Genomic DNA, 26775 nt, shown 5'->3' with positions numbered 1-26775 from the left:
CTATGTCCCTATCCAGCTAGGTTTTTTGGTCACAGTTAATTTGATCAGACATGTATTTGGTTTTGTGGTGTGGACCTTAAATCTAATCAGAAAGTAGTTGGTTACTGCTATAGCATCCATGCCACTATTACATCATCTTCTAAAACCAGTAATTATTGTAGCTTACAATGTTCATAGTTGGATAAGACTGTTGATTAGTTTTATCTGTCAGTTGTATATTTAGAGCCTTCTAGCATTATGAAAACTAACCAGTAGCACTGAATCTTCCAGGTCAGTATCAGCTTGATTTTTCTATTTTATTACTCAAATATGTGATATTTTCAGCAACAGGGTCTTACCATCTTACCATAAAGTTTTAGAGGGAAATTAAAATTAATGAGAATAGTCTGTAATTTTGTGAGGGCCTATGAAACATGGCTAACAATGGAAAAGTAGTGACACATAACTGGCTCTGGGATATTTATTTGATAGTTTACGGTGTCAAAGAGAGCTATTTTTTCCCTATTAAAGGAAGGACAACCACAGTTGAACTTTTATATATGTATGTGTAGGGAGCTTTTCCATTAGTAGTTTTTCATTTGGCCTTTTGAAATGCCTTATTATTAGTTATCTCTCTACATACTCCCTTCTTTACCCTGCTTCCCATTCTCCCACATCATTCCCCTTTCTTCCTTCATGTTGTTATGTATGGTCTTACTGCTCTGAATGTACCTGATACCATCTCATAGATCTTTTTCTTTTAATGATTTCTCATAGATTTTTCTATAATATTTTGTACTTTTTTATTATTTTGTCTTTTTCATTATCTGGATTTTCTAATTCACCTTACCTTGTCTTCAGTTATGGTTGTTTATACCCAATATATTCTACTGGCAAGTCTTTCCACAGAGTTTTAAAATTCAATTTACTGAGACCTTTTTATTTCCATAATTTCAATTTGTTTTTCTCAGAATTTGCATCACTATATTTCATTCTTCTTTCACATTCTATACTTACATTCTTATTTTAGCCACCTGTATATGTTCTCTCTAAATTAATTCAGGTATTTGTTTATTTTGGCTTTGCTGAGCATTCTTATTATCATTCTTTTGAATTATTTGTCTAGAATTTCCTCTCATTTGCTCTCATTGGAGCTTATTGTTGTAGAATTAGTAATTTTTGGAGAAGTTACACTGTCTTTATTTTTATTTTTTCTTGTGTTTCTGTACTGGAACTTGTTCATCTGGGATCAGGTCATTAGTTGAATTTTTAACATTTCAATTTTTTAATGCAAATATTTGCAATACTCAAGTGGGATCTGATTGTAGTAAGACTGAGATGGCATTCCTCTCCTTTAGCCTAGGGGCAAACTCAATACATGAACTCTCAGCCCATATGCTCAGTTATATGAATTTCATATCCAGCACCACTTGGAGATGAAACCACATATTAGTTACAGAAGCAACTATAATCCATAGATTTGCCCACACTGGTGGTAGTCAATTAAAACTGATTGTCTCTATAGGCAAGAAAATGTACTGGTATGGTGCTCCACTCACTTTCTTCTTTTTATTTAATCTGGGTCCCTAGGCCTTGGGATGGTGCTACTCATATTCATGGTGGCCTTTCTCACCTCAGTTAAACATCTCTGAAAACACATCTGTAGATATATTCCGTGATTTTTCTTCTCAGTGATTTCTAAATCTCATCATGTTAGCTATTAAGGTTAACCAACACAAGATCAGTTGCTAGTTTCTTTTTACTTGGGATTTATGTTTCTTATTTTTGAGTTAGGTTCTTTACACATTTTAGATGTTGACCCATTTTAAGATTTGTAACTTATAAATACTTTCTTCTATTGTGTAGGTTTTGTTAATAATCTGCTTTTTCCTTTGTATTGCAGAAACTTTTTAGTATAATGTAATCTCATTTGTTTTCTTTTGTTTTGTTACCTGAAATTTTGATGTCAAAACCAAAAAATCATTTTATAGACCAACCTTATTGTTTTCCCTTATATTTCCACGAGTAGCCTTATAACGTAATGCATTATATAGAGCTATTGATTGAACTTTGTTGCCAAGCTAGACCACTGGCTGAGTTTTGAAATCAGGCAAAGCTGATATCTAGACACTGCTTGGCCAAGTGATAACACTATTTTAGATCCATAGTTAGAAATGCTTTCTAACCAAACCTTTGGCAGAAGGGGAGTTAATAAGACAGGGAAAGGATAGGAGCCCCACAAGGACCAAATATATCTGAGCACAGGGGTGTTTTCTGAAACTGTTTCTCCAACCAAGGACCGTGTATGGATATAACCTAGAACCTTTACTCAGACGAAGCTCGTGGTAGCTCAATAACCAATTGGTTTCCCATAGTAAGGGGAACAGGGACTATCTCTGACAGGAACTCAATGGCAGGCTCTTTGACCTCCCCACCCCCCAAGGGAAGAGCAGTCCTGCTAGGCCACAGAGGAGGACTTTGCAGCCAGTCCTGAAGATACCTGATAAAACAGGGCCAGAGGAAAGTGGAGGAGGACCTTCCTAATCCGTGGACTTGGAAAGGGGCAGGGAGAAGCTGAGGGAGGGAGGGTGGGATTGGGAGGGAATAAGGGAGCGGGATACAGCTGGGATACAGAGTTAATAAAATGTAACTAATAATAACAAACAATAAAAACAAACAAACAACAACAAAAAAAAAATAAAAACAAGAAATGCTTTCTAGGCCTGAAGTTTACATGGATTTTTTGTTTGGAATAGATGGAGCTGGCTGATATGCCAAGTACAAATGTACTGCTTAAATATTCCTTCATGCCTAAGTGGAGATTAAAGGTAGGCTTTGAGGCAGAGTTGAACATATTTTAAACACTTGTGTGTAGCAGGACTATGTCCTATTCTTTACCCAAATTGGCTGTGGCAATTATATCTTTCCACTGCCATGGTATGAACATGAGAACATGAGCTTTGAGGTCAACTCAAGCAGTATTTAAAGTCCCAGGTATATCAGTACTACTTTCCCTTTGATAAATGGTGTTGTGGTGACAGCATCTTCCATTCTGGGACCATGGGGTAGGGTCTGAGGCTACACCTGGAAGTTCCCCATCTAGAGACACAACAGAAGTAGACACAAGTAGAATTTTCTAGTTTTGTGTGTGTGTTTGGTTTTTTTTTTTGTTTGTTTTTGAAGCAGAGCTTCTCTGTACAGCCCTAAAAGTCACTGTATAGACCAAAGTGGCCCCAAACTCACAGAGATCTTCCTACCTTTGTATCTCTAGTCCTGGGATTAAAGGCATGTACCACCAACACCCAGCATAAATAGAATTTTCTACGACTTGCACAGAGGTAACCAACTCTGATTTTAGGTAAGATATAGTGTGTATTAGTATATCGGATCAGGTACCTCCAGTGGAAGGTACACACACCTACCACTCAGCTCTGAGTCCTGGCAACTATAAACTTATTTTTTAATTTGTTTCTTTGTTTGGTATTCTTTGACAGTTGTATAAGTGTTTATAATGAAATTTAATCCTTTTTCACCCTGTACTTTCTTGTTTCATTTTCTCTCCTTTGCTTACTGAAATCCTTCTTCTTCCTATCAAGTGACCTCCTATGTTTAAGGCTTCTGTGAGTTTTTGACCCAATGAGTTTAATTAGGGTTGCCTGCATGGAGCATGGGCAACTGAACAGTGGTTACACCGTCAGCCACCAGTTACCATCTTGACTACATATGGAGTAAAGTAAAACACCAGATGCTAGGCACTCCTGTGTGGGATGTTCTTCATCAGAATATTTGAAGCAGGAAAATCCAAAATCTGAGCAGCACTTTTCAGTATCACCCCACATAAAATCATATGGAAAAAGCTAACTGCTTTTTGCCTGCTTGTGCTTGTTCTAGCTATCAACTTCATCTATCCCATTGTTGCTTGGATTCTTATACCACAGAAACTTTATAATAACAAACATTTGCATTTTAAAGTATTGTGCAATGTTATTCATTCTATGTTAGGGACAATATAAAAAATTATATAAAATTCAAGCTGTAATAGAGCACATTGAATAGCGAATCAATTTTTTTGTAGTGATAGATTATATCTAAATTTTAGACTTGAGATCCTACTGTGAAAGCAAAAAGAACAAACATTTTCTTTGAACATCTAATTAAGACTTTTTGTTAAAAAAAGACAGTGATAATAGACATATGCAAGTCTCCTAGCAACAGAAGATGATCCCAAAATAACAAAAAGCTCAGAGTCAACGTCTCTGCAAGTATCTGAGTAACAAAGATGGAACTTTAAACTTTTTATTTAGAAAAATATTTAATATGAGATTTTCTTGAGAATCTAGGGCAGAATGAACAAACCTATGAATTGAATAAGCTCAGTTCTCCCAGGTTTGCCTCTTTTGAATCTAGGATAAATATACTTTTTAACTTTCAGCAATATGTGAAAAACAGTTTCCTTGGGATCAACATGTCTGCAGTTAAAGAAGTCATGTTTCTTATAAAACAATGCAGCAAAATGGATGACAGTAAGTATGGCTAGCTAGTTTTAAATATCAAGCTGACAGTGGAATGTGGTATTTAGAAGATAGTCACAATACAACACACAAGGAGACACCTACTTGTCAACTTTATAGAATTCAGTTCATTCCCCAAAGTGTCATTTTGGCCCCAGGAACAGCATCATTTCACTTTAGTCTTTATGTATTTTGTCAATTGTTTAGTACAGTGCAAGGAAGGATATCAAAAGTAAAATTCCTCTCTCAGTAGATCCTTTATAACTTTATTTTCTAGACTAGCTTTTTCTGAGTTGAAACACATAAAATTATAAACTGGCTTAGAAAGAAAAGGTTTTTTTCTTTAAAAATAAGGAATATCATGAGGTGTGAGTACTCAGACTGACACTGGAAGCCCTCATTTAGTCCATCTGTGTATGAGACTGATCTGTGCTATATCCAGTGTGCAAAATTTCCTGGAAGACCATTCTATTAGTTACATTTTTTGTTTCTGTGACAAAATACCTTACTGAAGCACTTTAAGGAAGGAATGGTTTACTTTACCACACAATTCCAGGGCACATCATGGTGGAGCGTTACATCATGTCAGAGGAAACTTAAGGCAGCTGGTCACATTGTTTCTGCTCAGTTCCCTTACTCCTTTTTTATTTTCTCTGACACCTGTGATTAGTCTTCCCATGGAAATTAACCTAATCTAGGTAATCTCACACAGGTATGTCTCCTGGCCAGTGTTGAATTCTGTCAAGTTGACAACATTAACCACTACCACCATACTGATTTTGGTCCTGAAGCTTATATTAGAGGAATTTCATGGATTTTCCTGGTCAATTTCTTAATTTAAAAGTAAAAACTAAGTATTAAAACTGTACATTGAAATAAAATGAATGTGCTTGAAAATCTTTTTTATTACTAAAAGTGTTGCTGTACTTTGCTCTATTTCCTTTTTTCTTCCTTCCTTCTTTGCTTCCTTTTTTTCTTCTTTTCTTTTTCTTCTCCTTCTTTTCTCATCTTGCTTTTTTTATGTACTTGATTGTTTTGTTTTGATGCAGGTTCTCACTGTGTTGCTTTAACTGGCATAGGACCCAGAATTTTCCTTCCTCAGCTTCCCATTTCCTGAAATTAAACATATGAAGGGGTCAATACATATTTTTATCCTGTAATTTGACTTTTTCTTTAGGTCAAAATATTTGCTTATCTCAATTGAGATTTGCTCTGTAAACCGTGGATTAATTAAAGTAATTGTTGTTTCAATTCCAACAATTGGAGAATTTTCTGTAATTAATTTCTAATTTAATTCCATTACTGTAAAAGAATATATGTCGAATTATTTCAAGTAGTTTAAAGTTGTTAAAGTTTATTTTATTAGCAATTTTATATATTCCACTAGTATATGTTCCAAAAACTTCGGAAGAATTAAAAATCACATTTTGAAGGAAATTCTTTATAAACATCAGTAAGCTCCAGGTTATTGCCAATTTTGGTCAGATCTTTTATATCCATACTAAATTTCTGCATAGTTGTTTATCAGATAATTAACAGTTACAAAAATTTTCACATGTAATTTTAAATGTCTTTGTTTCTACTTTTAACTCCATCAGAATTTGCTTCATGTGTGTTTGGTGTTGTGGGGGTTTGAATGAGAAGGCCCATATATAAGCTCATATATTAGAATATTTGGTCATAGTTGGTGGGACTGTGTAAGAAGAATTAGATGTGACATTGGTAGAGAAGACATGTCAATGGGGGCAGCTTTGAGGTTTCAAAAACCTATGCTATTCTCAGTGTTTTTTTTCTGAAGCATGGCTTTGGATTAAGATGTGAGCTCTTGGCTTGAATGGTTGGTGTGCTGTAGTCTGAGCATGGCTGCTGTGTGCTGTGAGGGGATTTCAGGCGAGTTCCAAAGTCACAACGTGATATATTTGTCCTTTTAAAAAATTAATTGCTGAGGAGTCGACAAGATGGTCGCGCTGGGAGGACACTGTCTGAGGAGCAGGACAGCAGTGTTGGCACAGCGACCAGGAGACTGAACTCTGGGACCTCAAAAAAACACCAGCATTTGTAATTGACAAGTGAGAGGAAAGCCTACAGTGTGAAAATCAATTGGGACCGACCTCAGGTCACCCAGTCAATACCTGGAAAAGGTCCTGGGGACTGGAAGGTGCACCCACCACCCCAGATTGGAGCACACAGCCTCCTGTGGTGACCCAGCCACCATCCAAGACCAGGACAGACAGCCTCTGGCCCAGAGTGAGGCGCTCAGCCTCCGGAACAGAGTGGAGACCTCAATTGCAGGTCCAGAGCAGAGTGCACAGCCTCTGGCCCAAAGCTGGGCACACAGCAGCCAGCTCAGATCGGTGTGCAAAGCCTTGGGCCCAGATCAGCGACCCCAGCCACCATCATAGAGCGGGAGTCACAGCCTCTATCACAAAGGGAGGCGCCAAGCCTCCAACCAAAAGCAGAGCCATTAGTTGCCAGCCCAGAGAGGCATGCACAGTCTCTGGCCCAGAAAGGGATACATACTGCCAGCCCAGATTGGAGAGCAGAGCCTCCAGACCATAGTGGCACCCTCAGCCTCCATCGCAGACAGGGACACACTGCTTCTGGCCCAGAGTGAGGTGAGCAGTGGCAATTCCTGAGGAACATACAGTGACCATACACAAAAAGCAGAGGAGGCCTCCATCAAGAAAAATCATCTTCATGCCAAGGGGATTGTCCCTACCCCAGGATTCCAGGAAGCACCAGAAACTACCTGCCAATACCTAAAACAGCCCAATGGGTAGAGGTCAGCCAACAAAAGACAGAGCAATATGGCATCTCCAGAACCCAGCCATCCAGGGGCAAGCAGCTCTGGACACCCCAGCATAATTGAAATTCCAGAAGATGACCTTACATCTATGGTGATGAAGAGGATAATAGAGGAAACAAATAAAATACATAAAGAATTAGAGAAAAGTAAAATCAAGCAGATCATGGCTATCCATAAAGAAATAGAGGAAGTTAAAGACAAGCAGATTATGGCCATCCGTGATGAAATACGGGAAGATGCAGCCAAATAGTTTGTGGCATTCAAAGAAGAAATAATTAAATCATTGAAAGAAATAAAAGAAACAGAGGAATGTTCAAAGAAACAGTTGAAGGAACTAAAAGAAAAACAGGAAAATACAATCAGACAGGTGAAGGAAATAAGCAAAACAACTCAAGATGTGAAGATAGAATTGGAAAAATTAAAGAAAACACAGAGGAAATCATGGAGAGGAAGTATTTAGGGAAAAAAAACAGGAACTACAGAGGTAAGCATAACCAACAGACTATAAGAGATTGAAGAAAGAATCTCAGGTGTAGAAGATACAATGGAAGAAATCGAAGTATCCATCAAAGAAAAAGTTAAGTCTAAAAATTTCCTGACACAGACCATCCAAGAAATACAAGACAATATGAAAAGACAAAACCTAAGAATAATAGGAATAGAGGAAAAAGAAGATTCCCTCCTCCAAGGCCCAGAAAATATCTTCAACAAAATCATAGAAAATTTCCCCAACTTAAAGGAGAGGCCTATAAGATTACAAGAGGCCTACAGAGCACCTAATAAATTAGACCAGAAAAGAAAATCTTCCCACCACATAAAAATCAAAACAGTAAGTATACAGAACAAAGAAAAAATACTGAAAGCTACAAGGGAAAAAGGCCAAGTAACATACAATCTCAAACCCATCAGAATCACACCAGACTTCTCAACAGAGACTATCAAAGCAAGAAGAGCCTGGACTGATATAATGCAGACCCTAAGAAAACACAGGCTAATATATCCCACAAAACTCTCAGTCATTATAGATGGAGAAAACAAGATATTCAATGACAAAAATAAATTCAAACAATACATACCCACAAATCCAGCATTGCAGAAGATACTAGAAGGAAAAATAGAACCCAGGAAAACTAACTACATTCAGGAAAACACAGGAAACAAATAACCTCACTACAGCAAAATCCAAAGTTGCCAAACACACAAACACATTAAAATAGCCAACAGCAAAATCAAAGCATCTAACAGCCACTAGTCATTAATCTCCCTTAACATCAATGGACTCAACTCTCCAATAAAAAGACACAGACTAACAGAATGGATGTGTAAACAAGACCCAACAATCTGTTGCATACAAGAAACACACCTAAGTCACAAAGGTAAACATTACCTGAGAGTAAAGGGCCAGAAGATGGTTTTCCAAGCAAATGGACCCAAGAAGCAAGCAGGAGTAGCCATTCAAAGGTCTAATAAAATAGATTTTCGACCAAAATTAATGAAAAGAGATGAGGAAAGTCATTTCATACTCATCAAAGGAAAACTCCACCAAGAAGACATCACAATTCTGAACATCTATGCCCCAAACACAAGAGCACCCACATTCGTAAAAGAAACATTAATAAAACTGAAACCACACATAGATCTCCACAAATTAATAGTGGGAGACTTCAACACCCCACTCTCAACAAAGGACAGGTCAACAAACCAGAAATTAAACAAAGAAACAATGATTCTCACAGAGGTCATGAAACAAATGGACCTAATAGATGTCTACACAAACTTTCACCCAAACACAAAAGAATTTACTTTCTTCTCAGCACTTCATGGAACCTTCTCCAAAATAGACCATATACTTGGTCACAAAACAAGTCTCAACAGATACAAAAAGATTGAAATAATCCCATGTATCCTATTTGAACACCATGGAATAAAGCTGGATCTCAACGACAAGAGAAATAATAAAAGCCTACACACATGGAAACTAAACAAGTTGCTACTCAATGACAGGTGGGTCAGGGAAGAAATAAAGAAAGAAATCAAAGTATTCCTAGAATTCAATGAAAATGAAGGCACAACATACCCAAACTTGTGGCACACAGTGAAAGCAGTGCTAAGAGGTAAGTTCATAGCATTAAGTACCTTCAAGAAGAAATTCGAAACATCCCATTCAAGCAAATTAATGGCTCACCTAAAAGCCCTAGGGAAAAAAAAAGAAGCAGACACACCAAAGAGGAGTAGATGGCTGGAAATAATCAAACTCAGGGCTGAAATCAATAAATTAGCAACAAATAAAACAATTCAAAGAATCAATGTAACCAAGAGCTTGTTCTTTGAGAAAATCAACAAGATAGACAAACCCTTTACCTTCAGTAAAGTGGCAAGATACAAAATTAACTCAAAAAATCAGTAGCCCTCCTGTACACAAAAGACAAAAGGCCTGAGAAAGAAATTAGGGAAACAACACCCTTCACAATAGCCACAAAAACAAAGTAGCATGGTGTAACCCTAACCAAGCAAGTCAAAACTTGTATGAAAAAATTTTCAAATCTCTAAATAAATAATTAGAAGATTTCAGAAGATGGAAAGATCTCCCATGTTCATGGCTTGGCAGGATTAACATAGTAAAAATGGTCATTTTACCAAAAGCACTCTACAGATTCAATGCAATTCCCATTAAATTACCAACACAATTCTTTACAGACCTGGAAAGAAAAATTCTCAACTTCATCTTTGTGAGTGAAGATTGATCATCTTTCCCTGGGTCATCCTTCTTGCATAGCTTCTTTACATGTACAGATTTTAGAATGTTTATCCCATCTTACAGGTCTAGTATCCACTTATGAGTGAGTATATATACTATGTGTGTCTTTCTGCTTCTGGATAAGTCAGGATGATCTTTTCTAGATTCAACCATTTGCCTGCAAATTTCATGATTTCCTTGTTTTTAATTGCTGAGTGTTATTCTGTTGTGTAAATGTACCACAATTTTTGTATCCATTCCTCCATTGAGGGACATTTGGGTTGTTTCGAGGTTCTGGCAATTATGAATAAAGCTGCTACAAACATGGTTGAACAAATGTCCTTATTGTGTACTTGAGTATATTGTGGATATATGTCTAGGAGTGGTATTGCTGGAATTTGAGGAAGTAGTATTCCTAATTGTCTGAGAAAACGCCAGATTGATTTCCAAAGTGATTGTACTAGTTTACATTCCCACTAGCAATGGAGGAGGGTTCCTCTTTATCCACAAACTCTCAAGCATGTGTTATCACTTGAGTTTTTGATCTTAGCCATTCTGATGGGTGTAAGGTGAAACCTCAGTGTGGTTTTGGTATGCATCACCCTGATGACTAAGGATATTGACCATTTTTTTAAGTGTCTCTGTTATCCTGTATTCCTCTGTTTAACTCTATACCCCATTTTTTTTTTAAATGTGGATTACTTGATTTATTGCTTTTCAACTTCTTGAGTTCTTTATATATTCTGGATATTAACCCTTTGTCAGATGTAGGGTTGGTGAATATCCTTTCCCAGTCTGTAGACTGTCATTTTGTTCTGATGACAGTGTCTTTTGCTTTACAGAAGCTTTTCAGTTTCTTGGGGTCCCATTTATTGATTTTTGATCTTAGAGGCTGTGCTGTTGGTGTTCTGTTCAGGAAGTTGTTTCTTGTGCCAAAGAGTTCTAGGCTCTTCCACACTCTTTCTTATAACTGATTTAGTGTGTCTGGATTTATGTTGAGTTCTTTGATCCACTTGGACTTTTGTTTTGTTAAGAGTGATAAGTATGGATCTCCTTTCATTTTTCTACATGTAGATATCCAGTTAGACCAGCACCATTTGTTGAAGATACTATCTTTTTTCCATTGTATGATTTTGGCTTCTTTCTCAAAAATCAAGTATGTTTAGGTGTGTGGATTTATTTTTATTCAGTTTAGCATTCATTTCTTTAGTTTAGTTTTGTGTGTTTAGCATATACTTTCAATTATTAATTTCAAGAACCATATATTTATTTCTATAAAGTTTATTTAATCAATTTTACATCATTCTGCTTTTTTAATAACTATATTTCTTTTCTTTTGTTATTCAATTTTTATTTTTTATATCAATTACAGTTTATTCACTTTGTATCCTAGCTGTAGCCTTCTTCCTCCTCTCTTCCCCATCCCATTCTCCCTCCCTCATATCATCCTAAACCCCTCTCCAAGTCTATGGATAGGGGAGTTCCTCTTCCCCTTCCATCTGACACTAGCTTATCAAGTCTCATCAGAACTGGCTGCATTGTTCTCCTCGGTAGCCTGGCAAGGCTGCTCCCCCATTAGGGGTAGGCGCTCAAAGAGCTAGCCACATTGAGTTCATGTCAGAGACAGTCCCTGATTCCCTTACTAGGGTACCCACTTGAATATGGAGCTGCCATGGGCTATATCTAAGCAGGGGTTCTAGGTATTTCTTTTCTTGTTTTAATTTTTTATTTCCTTAATTAATATAACATTATTTTGTAGTTAATACATAATTTCATTTTTAAAGTTTCCTTTTGCTGATCCATTCATGGTAATTATATTTTCTTCTTTCATTGTAATTTTTATTGTAAATTCCTGTTGGGTAGAATTGGAGGGGAGCTTTTATGTATGAAAATGGCATGGCCCATACTGAGAATGGGTCTAGCTACAGTTTTCATAGTGTTTTATTCTAGACTTCCCCAAATACAATCAGACTGAGACTGCTTTTCTGATTTCAAAATTTGTCATTGACAGATAAAAATTGTATGCATTTATACAGGATAATATGATATTTCAACACATGTACACATTATGGAATGAATGAATCAGACCAGCTGGCATAATATTATGTAATGTCCTTATAATTTCATTGTAGGGAGAATGTTTTTAATTATTTCTTGACTAGGTGCTTCCTAGCTTAGTCAGTGTATCAGTCAGGAAAGTGTAGAGTGTATCTTTTTTATTTTTATGAAATAACATATCAATACATTTTCTGATACTAAATAATCATGACAGTTATAGAATAAACTCTACCTTGTTTTTTACTTTGGTTTATGTTTGTTTTGTTTTGGTATTGTCAGCTTATTTATGGATTTTACTTGACAAGATAAGTATAGTATTGGTTTCTGTTGTTTATTCTTTTATACATTGGGAGTGAGTTAATTTAATAACACTAAAATCTCTATTGCTACTCTGCCCAGCTCGTGACATCAATAGGTAAGGACCCAGTCACTCTATCCAGTTCCCCTAAGGGATCCAAATTCTCAGTACTCTAATTACACTTCTGCAGTTCCCTTGGCTCTTAGAACTGAGAAGTAAACATCTTAGCCCTAGGTAATGATTCCAATTCAACTACCTATAATATATAAACCTCTATGAAAACAAACATAAAAAAATAAAAACACAGAGGTAACACGAAAATCCAAGAGAACATATCTACTCCAAAATTACTAACCTCATAATAATTGACCCCAATAAAAAGAATCTAAAATAATTTAAAGTAATAATTATAACAATATTCAAAAACTCATAAAGATAAAAACAAGACATAATAAAATAAGAAAGTTAATATTAAAATGGAATTCAATAAAGACATAGAATTACTGAAGAAAAACCAAACTGAAATAATGCTGGAAATGAAATTTCATTATATCAGAATAAAACCATAATAGAAAAATCTCACTAACAGAATGGATCATAAAACAGAATAACCAGTCTGGAAGACAAGGTAGATGAATTGTATCAGTTAATAGTCAATAATAAGTTTATACAACCTGGGGATTGCCAAGATGTCGGTGCCACCAAGTGTTTACAGTTTCTGAGTTACAGGATCATGGTGACTTCAAAGCAAATAAGAGGCCTTGCTATGGAATTAAAAAAGCCAACATCTGTGTTTCCAAGGTCTGAGGAGAGCCCACCAGTGCATGGAACAAGCAGTTGCAGCTTCTAGACACCTGCCTTTTCATGCTGTTCTGGGGAAAACTTTCTGTTTCCAGGATGCTCAATTCCAGTCTCTCTCCACCCTGCTAGACTATTTGGCTAGGCTGTTCCATTATTTCCCTAGAAAAGCATCCAGGTTCCAGGAATGCATGATTCCAGCCTCTGGCCACCCAACTCCCAGAATCCAGGGAAACAGTCCCAGCCTCCATTCCACAGCTCTACCCATTTTCCCTGAGGCGACCAGCCAGACCCCAGGCGCATTGAGGAACTCACTCCAAAATGGAGGCTCCCAGACTACAACAGTGTCTGGGCAGCTTAAGCTCAGAGACTGTGGAGCAATTGAGTGAGTGGTGAGACTGCTAACAACAAGAGTCCTGCCTTCTGGAGGAGGGTTCCTGAAGAGATCTGATGGTGAGTCCTCTGAAACATAAAGGCTAGACAGCCCTACTCCAATCCCCTGCTTGAGGGTCTAATTGAGACACAGCCACTAGAGGAGAACTGCAGGTTATTCCCTGAGATTCATCAGTCAGTCAACAACCATACCCACCATCCCAAGGAAGGATATCCTAGGAACATCTAGCCTCCTGCCCAGAGCTCTTCCAGCATCCTTAAGAATACCAGAAGGGAACGAGCAGCAACCAGCCAACACCAAAGACAAACGGATGGCTAAAGGCCAGCATAAAAACACAATCAACAAAGGCAATTTGGAACATTCAGAAACCAGTTATCTCACTGCAAGCAGCCCTAGATAACCTACCACAGAAGAAACACAAGAAAATGACCTTAAATCTGTGCTTTTGAAGGTAACCAAGGCATTTTAAAGAGGAAACAATACATCCCTTAAAGAAATACAAGAAAATACAATCAAACAGACAAATGTCTTTAAAGGGGAAATGAAAAAAATCACTTAAAGAAATACAACACAGGGAGAGGGGCAAGATGGCGGCGCCGGGAGGACTCTCATTCTGAGCAGCAGCAGCAGGATCAGCACAGTGACCAGTAAACAGAACTCGTGGCCATAAAACACAGTCATTGTGTTTCCCAGGTGAGAGGATACCCCACGGTGGGGGATTCAATCAGCTTTTAACTCACCTGGCTAAACCGCGGAAGAGATCCCGGTTCTGCCAGACACTTGGCTGCCGGCCGCCAGCCCCAGCCCCAGCCCAGAGCCACAAGCCAGTGTCTCTGGTCACGGTCCCCGACTGAACCATGCGCACCACACTATCAGAGACTGGAATTTTCAGTCCAGAGATAACCCCAGGGTACAGGAAACAATTGGGACCGGCCTTAGGTCACGCAGACATCCCCTGAAAAAGACTCGGGTTCCACGGGCACCCCAGGACCCAGCGCGGAGCCAGAGCCCGAGACCCAGGCTCCAGCACAGAGCCCTGCCTACCTGCGCCCCTGATTCGCCGCCTGAGATAGAACTGTGGGCACCAGGGCACCAACCAGCGAATGAGTTTCACTGTCCTGTGCAAACATACAGGGAGAGAAACGGCTGGTCTGATCTCAGAGCACTCAGCTGACACCCCCAGCCTGAAAAGGTCCCCGGAAAATTACCCAGCTTAGGGAGGCACCCAGGCACCCAAGGGCCACACAAAGGCAGACACAGGCAGTTTGTGCGCACCAGACAGCTGGCGGAGACTGAGCCGCCATCACCCAGCTGTGCTCCAGGCACAGGCAGTTTCTGTGGCCAGCCAGCTGGCGGACACTGAGCAGTGTGCACCAGGGCAAAAAAGACACTGGGAGTCTGTGTCTCCAGGGAATCCACAGGGAAGGAAGGAAACTGTACTGAATTAAATCACCCAATCCTTCCCTAGAAAAAGTCTAGCAGTCTAGCAGACCAGTAGGACCATCATTCAGCTGTGCTCCAGACACAGGCACAAACAGTTGCTGCTCACCTGATGTCTAAATGGGTCACAGCAGCTGATCATTAAATTTACAACAAGAAACCCAGAAACAGGGCAGCTGCCCTCAGGACTTCCCTGGGTGAGAGGAGAACCCTCTCGACTAACAAAGACCACAGTTACCACTCAGGCCTATATCCCTGAGGTGAGCAACTCCTGAAAAAACACCACCCATCCAGGGACTATACCCAAAAAGCTGGGAAGACATCCTTCAGGAAAAACCAGCTTTCTGCAAAGGGGATTCTCTCCACCACAGGGTCCCCAGGAACCACCAGAAAATAACCCCAAACACCTAAGATAGCACAATGGGTAGAGGCCAGCGTAAAAGCTCAAGCAACAAAAGACAGAGCAATATGGCATCTCCAGAACCCAGTTACCCAGGGACAAGTAGCCCTGGACACCCCACCATAACTGAAATCCAAGAAGAAGACCTAACAACTATGCTCATGAAGATGATAACAGAGGAAACAAATAAGATACGTAAAGACATAGAGGAAGATAAACTCAAACAGAATATTGCCATCCGTAAAGAAATAAAGGAAGGGGCAGCCAAACAGTTTATGGCCTTTAGAAAGGAGATGCTTAAAACACTGAATGAAATAAAAGAAACAGAGTTGAAGGAACTAAAAGAAAAACAGGAAAGTACAATCAGACAGGTGAAGGAAGTAAACAAAACAACTGAAGACCTGAAAATAGAATTGGAAAAATTAAAGGAAACACAAATGGAGGAAATAATGGAAAGGAAGAATCTAGGGAAGAAAACAGGAACTACAGAGGTAAGCATAACCAAAAGACTACAAGAGATGGAAGAAAGAATCTCAGGTGTAGAAGATACAATGGAAGAAATCGATGTATCTGTCAAAGAAAATGTTAAATCCGAATAACTTCTGACACAGACCGTCCAAGAAATCCAAGACAGTATGAAAAGACAAAACCTAAAAATAATAGGTATAGAGGAAAAAGAAGACTCCCTTCTCCAAGGCCCAGAAAATATTTTCAACAAAATCATTGAAGAAAATTTCCCCAAGCTAAAGAAGAGGCCAATTAGAATACATGAGGTCTACAGAACACCCAACAAATTTGACTAGAAAAGAAAATCCTCTTGCCACATAATAATCAAAACAGTAAGTATACAAAACAAAGAAAAAATACTAAAAGCTGCAAGGGAAAAAGCCCAAGTAACATATAATGGCAAACCCATTAGAATCACCCCTGACTTTTCAACAGAGACTATGAAAGCCAGAAGGGCCTGGATGGATATCATGCAGACCCTAAGAGAACACAGATGTCAGCCCAGGCTACTATACCCCGCAAAACTCTCAGTCCTCATAGATGGAGAAAACAAGATATTCAACGACAAAAACAAATTTCAACAATACCTACAAACAAATCCAGCATTACAGAAGACACTAGAAGGGAAAATACAACCCAGGAAAACTAGCTACATTCAAGAAAACACAGGAAATAAATAACCTCACTTCACTGAAACAAAAAGCAACCAAGCACACAATCTGATGACCACAGCCAACATCAAAATCAAGGGATCTAGCAGCCACTGGTCATTAATCTCTCTCAACATCAATGGACTCAACTCTCCAATAAAAAGACACAGATTAACAGAATGGATAAGTAAACTAAACCCAGCAATCTGTTGCATACAAGAAACACACCTAAGACACAAAGATAGACATTACCTGAGGGTAAAGGGTTGGAAGATGACATTCCAAACAAACGGACCCAAGAAGCAAGCAGGAGTAGCCATTCTAATATCTGATAAAATAGACTTTCAACCATAATTAATAAAAATAAATGGGGAAGGACACTTCATACTCATCAAAGGAAAATTCCACCAGGAAGACATCACAATCCTGAACATCTATGCCCCAAATACAAGGGCACCCACATTTGTGAAAGAAACATTGATAAAATTTAAAGCACATATAGATCCCCACACATTAATAGTGGGAGACTTCAACACCCCACTCTCAACAAAGGACAGGTCAACAAAAGAGAAATTAAACAAAGAAACAATGTCTCTGACAGAGGTCATGAATCAAATGGACCTAACAGACATTTACAGAACTTTACACCCAAACACAAAAGAATTTACCTTCTTAACAGCACCTCATGGAACCTTCTCCAAAATAGACCATATAGTGGGTCGCAAAGCAAGCCTCAACAGATACAAGAAGATTGAAATAATCCCATGTATCTTGTCTGATCACCATGGAATAAAGCTGGACCTCAACAATAACAGAAATAACAAAAAGCCTACACACACATGGAAACTGAACAACTTGTTACTAAATGACAGCTGGGTCAGGGAAGAAATAAAGAAAGAAATTAAAGTCTTTCTAGAAATCAATGAAAATGAAGACACAACATACCCAAACTTGTGGGACACAATGAAAGCAGTGCTAAGAGGAAAGTTCATAGCACTAAGTGCCTTCAAGAAGAAATTCGAGACAGCTCATTCAAGCACCTTAATGGCTCACTTAAAAACCCTAGAAAAAGAAGAAGCAGACACAACAAGAAGGAGTAGACAGCTGGAAATAATCAAACTCAGGGCTGAAATCAATCAATTGGAAACAAATAAAACAATTCAAAGAATCAATGAAACCAAGAGCTGGTTCTTTGAGAAAATCAACAAGATCGACAAACCCTTAGCCAGGCTAAGTAAAAGACAGAGAGACACCACCCAAATCAACAAAATCAGAAATGAAAAGGGAGATATAACTACAGACACTGAGGAAATCCAAACAATCATTAGGACTTCCTTCAAAAGTCTATATGCCACAAAATTTGAAAATCTAAATGAAATGGACAATTTTCTTGATCGATTTGACTTACCAAAGCTGAATCAGGACCAGGTAAATCAACTAAATAGTCCTATATCCCCCAAAGAAATAGAAGTGGTCATCAAAAGTCTCCCATCCAAAAAAAGCCCAGGACCAGATGGCTTCAGCACAGAATTCTACCCGACCTGAAAAGAAGAGCTAACACCAATTCTCTTCAAACTATTCCACAAAATAGAAACAGAAGGAACATTACCAAACTCATTCTATGAAGCCACAGTCACCTTGGTACCTAAACCTCACAAAGACTCAACAAAGAAAGAGAATTTCCAGCCAATCTCCCTTATGAACATTGATGCAAAAATACTTAATATAATACTTGCAAACCGAATCCAAGAACACATCAAAGATATTATCCACTATGATCAAGTAGGCTTCATCCCAGGTATGTAGTGGTGGTTCAATATATGGAAATCCATCAATGTGATCCACCATATTAACAAACTGAAAGAAAAAAACCACATGATAATCTCCCTAGATGCTGAAAAAGCATTTGACAAAATCCAATATCCATTCATGTTTAAAGTATTGGAGAGATCAGGGATATAAGGCACATATCTAAACATAGTAAAGGCGATATACAGCAAGCCTATAGCCAACATCAAACTGAACAGAGAGAAACTTAAAGCAATCCCACTGAAATCAGGGACAAGACAAGGCTGCCCACTTTCTCCATACCTCTTCAACATAGTGCTGGAAGTCCTTGCTAGAGCAATAAGACAGTTGAAGGAGATCAAGGAGATACAAATTGGAAAGGAAGAAGTCAAATTATCACTATTTGCAGATGATATGATAGTATACGTGACTGACCCCAAAAACTCTACCAGGGAACTCCTACAGCTGATAAACACCTTCAGCAAAGTGGCCGGATACAAAATTAACTCAAAAAAATCAGTAGTCCTCCTGTATACAAAAGACAAAAGGGCTGAGAAAGAAATTAGGGAAACAACACCCTTCAAAATAGCCACAAATGACATAAGGTACCTTGGAGTAACCCTAACCAAGGAAGTCAAAGACTTGTATGAAAAAAATTTCAAATCTCTGAAGAAAGAATTAGAAGAAGATATGAGAAGATGGAAAGATCTCCCATGCTCATGGCTTGGCAAGATTAACATAGTAAAAATGGCCATCTTACCAAAATCAATCTACAGATTCAATGCAATGCCCATCAAATTACCAACACAATTCTTTACAGACCTGGAAAGAAAAATTCTCAACTTCATATGGAATAACAAGAAACCCAGAATTGCTAAAACAATCTTCTACAATAAAAGATCTTCTGGAGGTATCTCCATCCCTGATCTCAAGCTGTACTATAGAGCAACAGTTTTAAAAACTGCATGGTACTGGCATAGAAACAGAATGGTGGATCAATAGAACTGAACAGAGGACCCAGAAATAAACCCACACACTTATGGACACCTGCTCTTTGACAAAGACGCCAAAACCATTCAATGGAAAAAAGATAGCATCTTCAACAAATGGTGCTGGTCTAACTGGATGTCTACATGTAGAAAAATGAAAATAGATCCATACTTGTCACCCTGCACAAAACTGAAGTCCAAGTGGATCAAAGACCTCAACATAAAACCAGACACATTATATCGGCTAGAAAAAAAAGTGAGAAATACCCTAGAACTCATTGGTACAGGGGAAAACTTCCTGAACAGAACACCAACAGCACAGGCTCTAAGAGCAACAATCAATAAATGGGACCACATGAAACTGAAAAGCTTCTGCAAAGCAAAGGACACTGTCATCAAAACAAAGCGACTGCCTACAGATTGGGAAAGAATCTTCACCAACCCTTTATCTGACAGAGGACTCATATCCAGTATATATAAAGAACTAAAGAAGCTGAAAAGCAGCAAACCAAGTAATCCACTTAAAAATGGGGAACAGAGCTAAACAGAGAATTCTCTGTAGAGGAATATCGAATGGCAGAGAAGCACTTAAAGAAATGCTCAACCTCACTAGCCATTAGGGAAATGCAAATCAAAACAACCCTGAGATTTCACCTTACACCCATCAGAGTGGCCAAGATAAAAAACTCAAGTGACAACACATGCTGGAGAGGTTGTGGAGAAAGAGGAACCCTTCTCCACTGCTGGTGGGAATGTAAACTTGTACAATCGCTCTCGAAATCAATCTGGCGCTTTCTCAAACAACTAGGAATAGCGCTTCCTCAAGATCCAGCCATACCACTCCTGGGCATATATCCAAAAGAGGCTAAAGCACACAAAAAGGACTTTTGCTCAACCATGTTTGTAGCAGCTTTATTTGTAATAGCCAGAAGCTGGAAACAACCCAGATGCCCCTCAACTGAAGAATGGATGCAGAAATTGTGGTACATCTACACAATGGAGTATTACTCAGCAATGAAAAATAAGGAAATCATGAAATTTGCAGGTAAATGGTGGGATCTGGAAAGGATCATCCTGAGTGAGTTGTCCCAGAAGCAAAAAGACACACATGGTATATACTCACTCATATAGACATATAACATAGGACAAACCCACTATAACCTGTGCATCTAAAGAAACTAAGCAAGAGAAAGGACCTTAACAAAAATGTCCAATCCCCATCCAGAAAGGCAAAGAGGATGGACATCAGAAGAAGAAGAAAACAGGAAACAACCTAGGAACTTACCACAGAGGGCCTCTGAAAGCCTCTGCCCTACAGACTATCAAAGCAGATGCTGAGCCTGATGGGCAACTGTTGGGCAGAGTGAATGGAATTTTAGGTAAGAACTGGGAAATAGTAAGAGCTGGAGAGGACAGGGTCTCCACAAGGAGAGCAACAGAACAAGAAAATTTGAACACAGGGAACTTCCCAGAGACTCATACTCCAACCAAGGACTATTCATAGAGATAACCCAGAACCCCTGCACAGATGTAGCCCATGGCAGTTCAGTGTCCAATTGGGTTACATAGTAATGGGAAGAGGGACTGCCTCTGACATAATCTGAGTGGCCTGCTCTTTGATCACCTCCCCCTGGGGGGGGGGAGCAGCCTTACCAGGCCATAGTAGAGGACAATGCAGCCACTTTTGATGTGAACTGATAGACTAAGATCAGAAAGGAGAGGAGAACCTCCCCTATCAGTGGACTTGGGGAATGGCATGCATGCAGAGGGAGGAGGGAGGGTGGGATCGGGAGGAGAGGAGGGAACGGCTTATGGGGGGGATGCAGAATGAATAAAGTGTAATTGATGAAAAATTAAAAAAAAAAACAAAAAAAAAGAAAAGAAATACAATACAATATAAACAAACAGGTGAAGCAAATGATTCAAGATCTGAAAATAGAAATAGAAACAATAAAGAAAACACAAACTGAGGAAATCTTGAATATTTAAAACTTAGGGAAGAGAACAGGACCTACAGAGGTAAGCATTACCAACAGTATATAAGAAATGGAGATCTCAGGCACAGAAGTTACAATCAAAGAAATTGATACATCTGTCAAAGAAACGTTAAATCTAAAATAATCCTGACACAAAACATCAAGAAATCAAGGGTATTATAAAAAAATGAAATCGAAAAATATAGGAATAAAAGAAAAAGAAGATTCCCAGGTCCAGGGCCCAGAAAACATTTTCAACCAAATCATAAAAGAAAATTTTCTTAATGTAAAAAGATGCCTATAAATTTATTAGATGTCTATAGAACAGTAAACAGATGGAACTTAAAAGAAAACCCTCATGCCACATAATAATCAAAACACTAAACATACAGAGAAAAATGTCAAAAGCTGCATGAGGAAAAAAATGCCAACTAACATATAATAGCTGACTTCTCAATAGAGACTGTGAAACCCAGAAAGGCCTGGACAGATGTCATGCATTCCATAAGAGAACACAGATGTCAGCCCAGACTACCATACTCTGTAAAACTGTCAATTACCATAGATGGAGAAAAAACAAGTTATTCCATAAAAAAATTTTTTTAAATAAAATCTACTCACAAACCCAGCCCTACAGAAGATACTAGAAGGAAAACTCCAGAGAAAGGAAGTAAACTACACCAAGAAAACACAGGAAATAAATAATGCCTCTGCAGTAAAAACAAAAAAACAAACAAAAAAAAAATGAAAGAAACACATGAACGCACTGCAACCACCAACATCAAAATAACAGGAGTTAGCAATCATTGGTTATTAGTATCTGTCAACATCAATGTACTTAATTCCAAAATAAAAAGACACAGGCTAACAGAATAGATGCAGAAGAGCACTGATAATTCTGTTGTTGCATACAAGAACACGCCTTAGGAAAAATGATAAGTAGCATTTCAGAGTAAAGATTTTTCAAGGAAGCAGACCCAAGACGCAAGCTAGATTAGCCATTATAAGATCTAATAAAATAAACTATTTATTTATAATCTAATAAAATAGACTTTCCAACAAAATTAATCAAAAGAGACGTGGAAGGATGCTCATCAAAGAAAAAAATTCACTAAGATGACATCTCAGTTCTTGTTATCTATACCCCAAATGCAAGGCCACCCACACCCACATTTGTAAAAGAAAAATTACTAAAGCTTATATCACACATTGATCTCTACACATTAATAGTGGGACAATTGAACAGCTTACTCACACCAAAGAACAAGTCATTGAGACAGAAAATAAACAGAGAAATAATTAAATTAATAGATGCCATGAATCAAATGGACCTAACAGTTATCTTCAGAACAGTTCACCCATACACAAAAGAACATACATTCATCTAGTACCTCAGGGAACCTTCACCAAAATTGACCATATGCTTGGTCACAAAGCAAGCCGCAACAGATACAAGAAAATTGAAATAGCCTTGTGTACCTTATCATATCACCATGAAATAAAGCTAGAATTCAAAAACAACAGGAAGTTGTTACAAACTTAACAACTCTTTAACCAATGACTACAGGGTCAGGGAAGAAATAAAGAAAGAAATTAAAGACTTATTAGAAGCCAATGTCCCAAATTTATGAGACACAATAAAAGCAGTGCTAAGTTCAAAACACTAAGTGCTTTCATAAAGAAACTGGAGAGGTCTAATACTAGCAATTTAAAAACACACCTAAAAGCTTTGGAACAAAAAAGAAGGAAATGCACCCAAGAGAAGTAGATGGCAGGAAATTATCAAACTCAGGGCTAAAATCAATAACTTAGAAACAAAGAGAACAATATAAAGAATCAAAGAAACTAAGAGATATTTTTGAAAATATCAACAAGATAGAAAAATTCCCAGGAAAAATAACTAAAAAGCAGAGAGACAGTATCCAAATTAACAAAATTAAAAAATGAAAAAGGGGGATTAGCAACAAACACTGAAGAAATCCAAAGAATCGTTAGGTCTTATTTTATAAGCCTGTATTCCACAAAATTGGAAAATCTAAAAAATATATATGAATGATTTTATTGATAGATTTCACCTACCGAAGTTAAATCAAGATTGAGTAAACAGTTTAAATAGTCCTATAATTGCTAAAGAAATAGAAGCAGCCATCAAAAGTTTCCCAACCAAAACAAAAACAAAAAACAAAAACAAATCAATCAATCAATCAATCGAACAAACAAACAAACAGAGCCAGGTGGCTTCAGTGCAGAAATCTACCAGACTTTCAAACAAGAGCAAATATCAATACTCCTCAAATTATTCCACAAAATAGAAACAGAACAATCAATACCAAATTCATTCTAGGAAGCTACAGTCACCCTGATACCTAAACCATACAAAGACTAAACAAAGAAAGAAATTTTCAAATCAATCCCCCTTATAAACATTGATGCAAAAATACTCAAAAGATACTCACAAACTGAATCCAAGAACAAATTATAAGTTTCATTCCCTATGATCAAGAAGGCTTCATGCCAGGGATGTAGGAATGGTTCAACATATAAAAAATCCATCAATGTAGTCCACCATATAAAGAAACTAAAAGAAAAAAAAAAAGAACACATGATCATCTCATTAGATGCAGAAAAAGCCTTTGATAAAATCTAACACCCTTTTATGATAAAATTCTTGGTGAGACCAGGGATACAAGGCCCATACATAAATATAATAAAGGCTATATATAGCAAGTCAATAGCCAACAGCAAATTAAATGGAGAACTCAAAGCAATTACACTAAAATCAGGGAATTTCTCTCTCCATATCTTTTCAATATACTACTTGAAGTTCTAGCTATAGTATTAAGAAAACTACAGGAGATCAAGAAGACACAAATTGGAAAGGAAGAAGTCAAAGGATCCCTATTCACAAATGATATAATAGTGTACCTAAGTGACCCTCAAAATTCTACCGGAGAACTCCTACATCTAATAAACACCTTCAGCAAAGTGGCTGGATACAAAATTAACTCAAAGAAAAAAAAGTAGCCCTCTTTATACAAATGACAAATGGGTTAAGAAAGAAATAAGGGAAATAACAACCTTCAAAATAGCCAAAAATAATACAGAGGCTGTTGGTGTAACTGTAAGCAAGCAAGTGAAAGAAAGACCTGTTTGAAAAAAAACAAAAAAACAAAAACCTTCATGTCTCTGAAGAGAGAAATTGAAGAAGATATCAGAAGGTGGAAGAAGATATCAGAAGATCCCATGCTTGTGGATCAGTAGGATTAACATAGTAAAAATGGCCATCTTACCAAAAGCAATCTACAGATTCAATGCAATTCCCATCAAAATACCAACACAATTCTTTACAGACCTTGAAAGAACAATTCTCAACTTCATATAAAAACAAAAACAAAAACAAAAACAAACAAACAACCCAGAATAGCTAAAACAACCCTATACAATAAAAACTTCTGGATGTATTTCCATCCCTGACTTCAAGCTATATACAAAGTAACAGTATTAAAAACTTTTTGGTACTGACAGAGTAATAGATTGTGAATCAATGAAATTGATTCAAAGACCCAGAAATAAACTGGCACACATGGTCACTTGATCTTTGACAAAGGAGCCAAAACCATACAATGGAAAAAAGATAGCCTCTTCAACAAATGGTGCTGATCTAACTGGATGTCTACATACAGGAAAATGCAGATAGATCCTTATTTATATCCCTGCACAAAACTCAAATCCAAATGATCAAAGACCTTAATATAACACTAGAAACATTAATCTATTAGAAGAGAAATTGGGGAAGATCCCGTTGGCACAGGAGTGACCTTCCTGAACAAAACACCAATTGCTAAATGGAACCTGATGAAGCTTCTGTAAGGCAAAAAAAAAAAAAAAAAAAAGAAAACAAACAAACAAAAAAAAAACAACAACAGCAGCCCACAGACTGGGAAGAGATCTTCACCAAACCTTTATCTGACAAAGGGCTAATATCTAAAATATGTAAAGAACTCAAGAAATTAAGCACAAATAAACCAAAAATCCATTTAAAATGGGGTTCTTTATATATTTTGGATATTAGTTCTCTGTCTGATAAAGGGTTGGTGAAGATCCTTTCCCAGTCTGTAGGCTGTCCTTTTGTTCTGACAACAGTGTCTTTTGCTTTACAGAAGCTTTTCAGTTTCATGAGGTCCTGTTTATTGATTGTTGATCTTAGAGCCTGTGCTGTTGGTTTTCTGTTCAGGAAGTTGTCTCTTGCCAATGAGTTCTAGGGTATTCCCCACTTTTTCTTCTAACCAATTTAGTGTGTCTGGTTTAATGAGGACTAATATCCAGAATATAAAAAAGGTAAAGAAGTTAAAAAGCAACAAATCAAGTAATCCAATTAAAACATGGGGTACTGAGCTAAACAGAGAATTCTCTGTAGAGGAATATAGAATGGCAGAGAAACACTTATAAAAATCCTCAATGTCCTTAGCCATCAGGGAGATGCGAATCAAAATGATCTCTGAGATTTCACCTTACATAATCATAATGGCTAAGATAAAATCTCAAGTGACAACATATGCTGGAGAGGTTGTGGAGAAAGGGGAACCCTTCTCCATTGCTGGTGGGAATGTAAATTTTTACAATCACTTTGGAAATCAGAAATCAATCTGGCACTTTCTCAGACAATTAAGAATAGTGCTTCCTCAAGATACAGCTATACCACTCCTAGGCATATATCCAAAATATGCTCAAGTACTCAGCAAGGACATTTGTTCAACCATGTTCATAGCAACTTTATTTGTAATAGCCAGAACCTCGAAACAACCCAGATGTCCCTCCATGGAGGAATGGATACAGAAATTATGGTACATTTACACAATGGAATACTACTCAGCAACTAAAAACAGGGAAATCATGAAATTTGCAGGCAGATGTTGGGATCTAGAAAAGAAAAGATCATCCTGAGTGAGGTATTCCAAAAGCAGAAAGACACACATGGTGTATACTCACTTATAAGTGGATACTGGACCTAAAAGATAGGATAAACATACTAAAATCTGTATACCTAAAGAAGTTAAACAAGAAGGATTTCCCTGTTTGAGATGATCAATCCTCACTTAGAAAAACAAATGCGATGGGCATTGGAAGTAGGAGAAAACAAGAAACAGGAAAGGAGCCTACTAGTGTACCCAAGCCGATGCTGAGAGTCATAACTAAACCTTGGGTAGAGTTCAGGGAATCATATGAAAGAAGGGGGAGTTAGTAAAACCTGGATAGGACAGGAGCTCCACAAGGACCAAATATATCTGGGGACAGGGGTCTTTTCTGAGACTGATTCTCCAACCAAGGACCATGCATGGATATAACCTAGAACCCCTGCTTGGACCTAGCCCATGGCAACTCAGTATCCAAGTAGGTACCCTAGTAAGGGGAACAAGAATTGTCTCTGACATGAACTCATTGGC

The sequence above is a fragment of the Meriones unguiculatus genome, chromosome X, assembly GCF_030254825.1.
Source record: "Meriones unguiculatus strain TT.TT164.6M chromosome X, Bangor_MerUng_6.1, whole genome shotgun sequence".
Classification (NCBI taxonomy): domain Eukaryota; kingdom Metazoa; phylum Chordata; class Mammalia; order Rodentia; family Muridae; genus Meriones; species Meriones unguiculatus.
The sequence above is the reverse complement of the archived record's forward strand: the minus strand, read 5'-3'. Positions refer to the sequence as shown.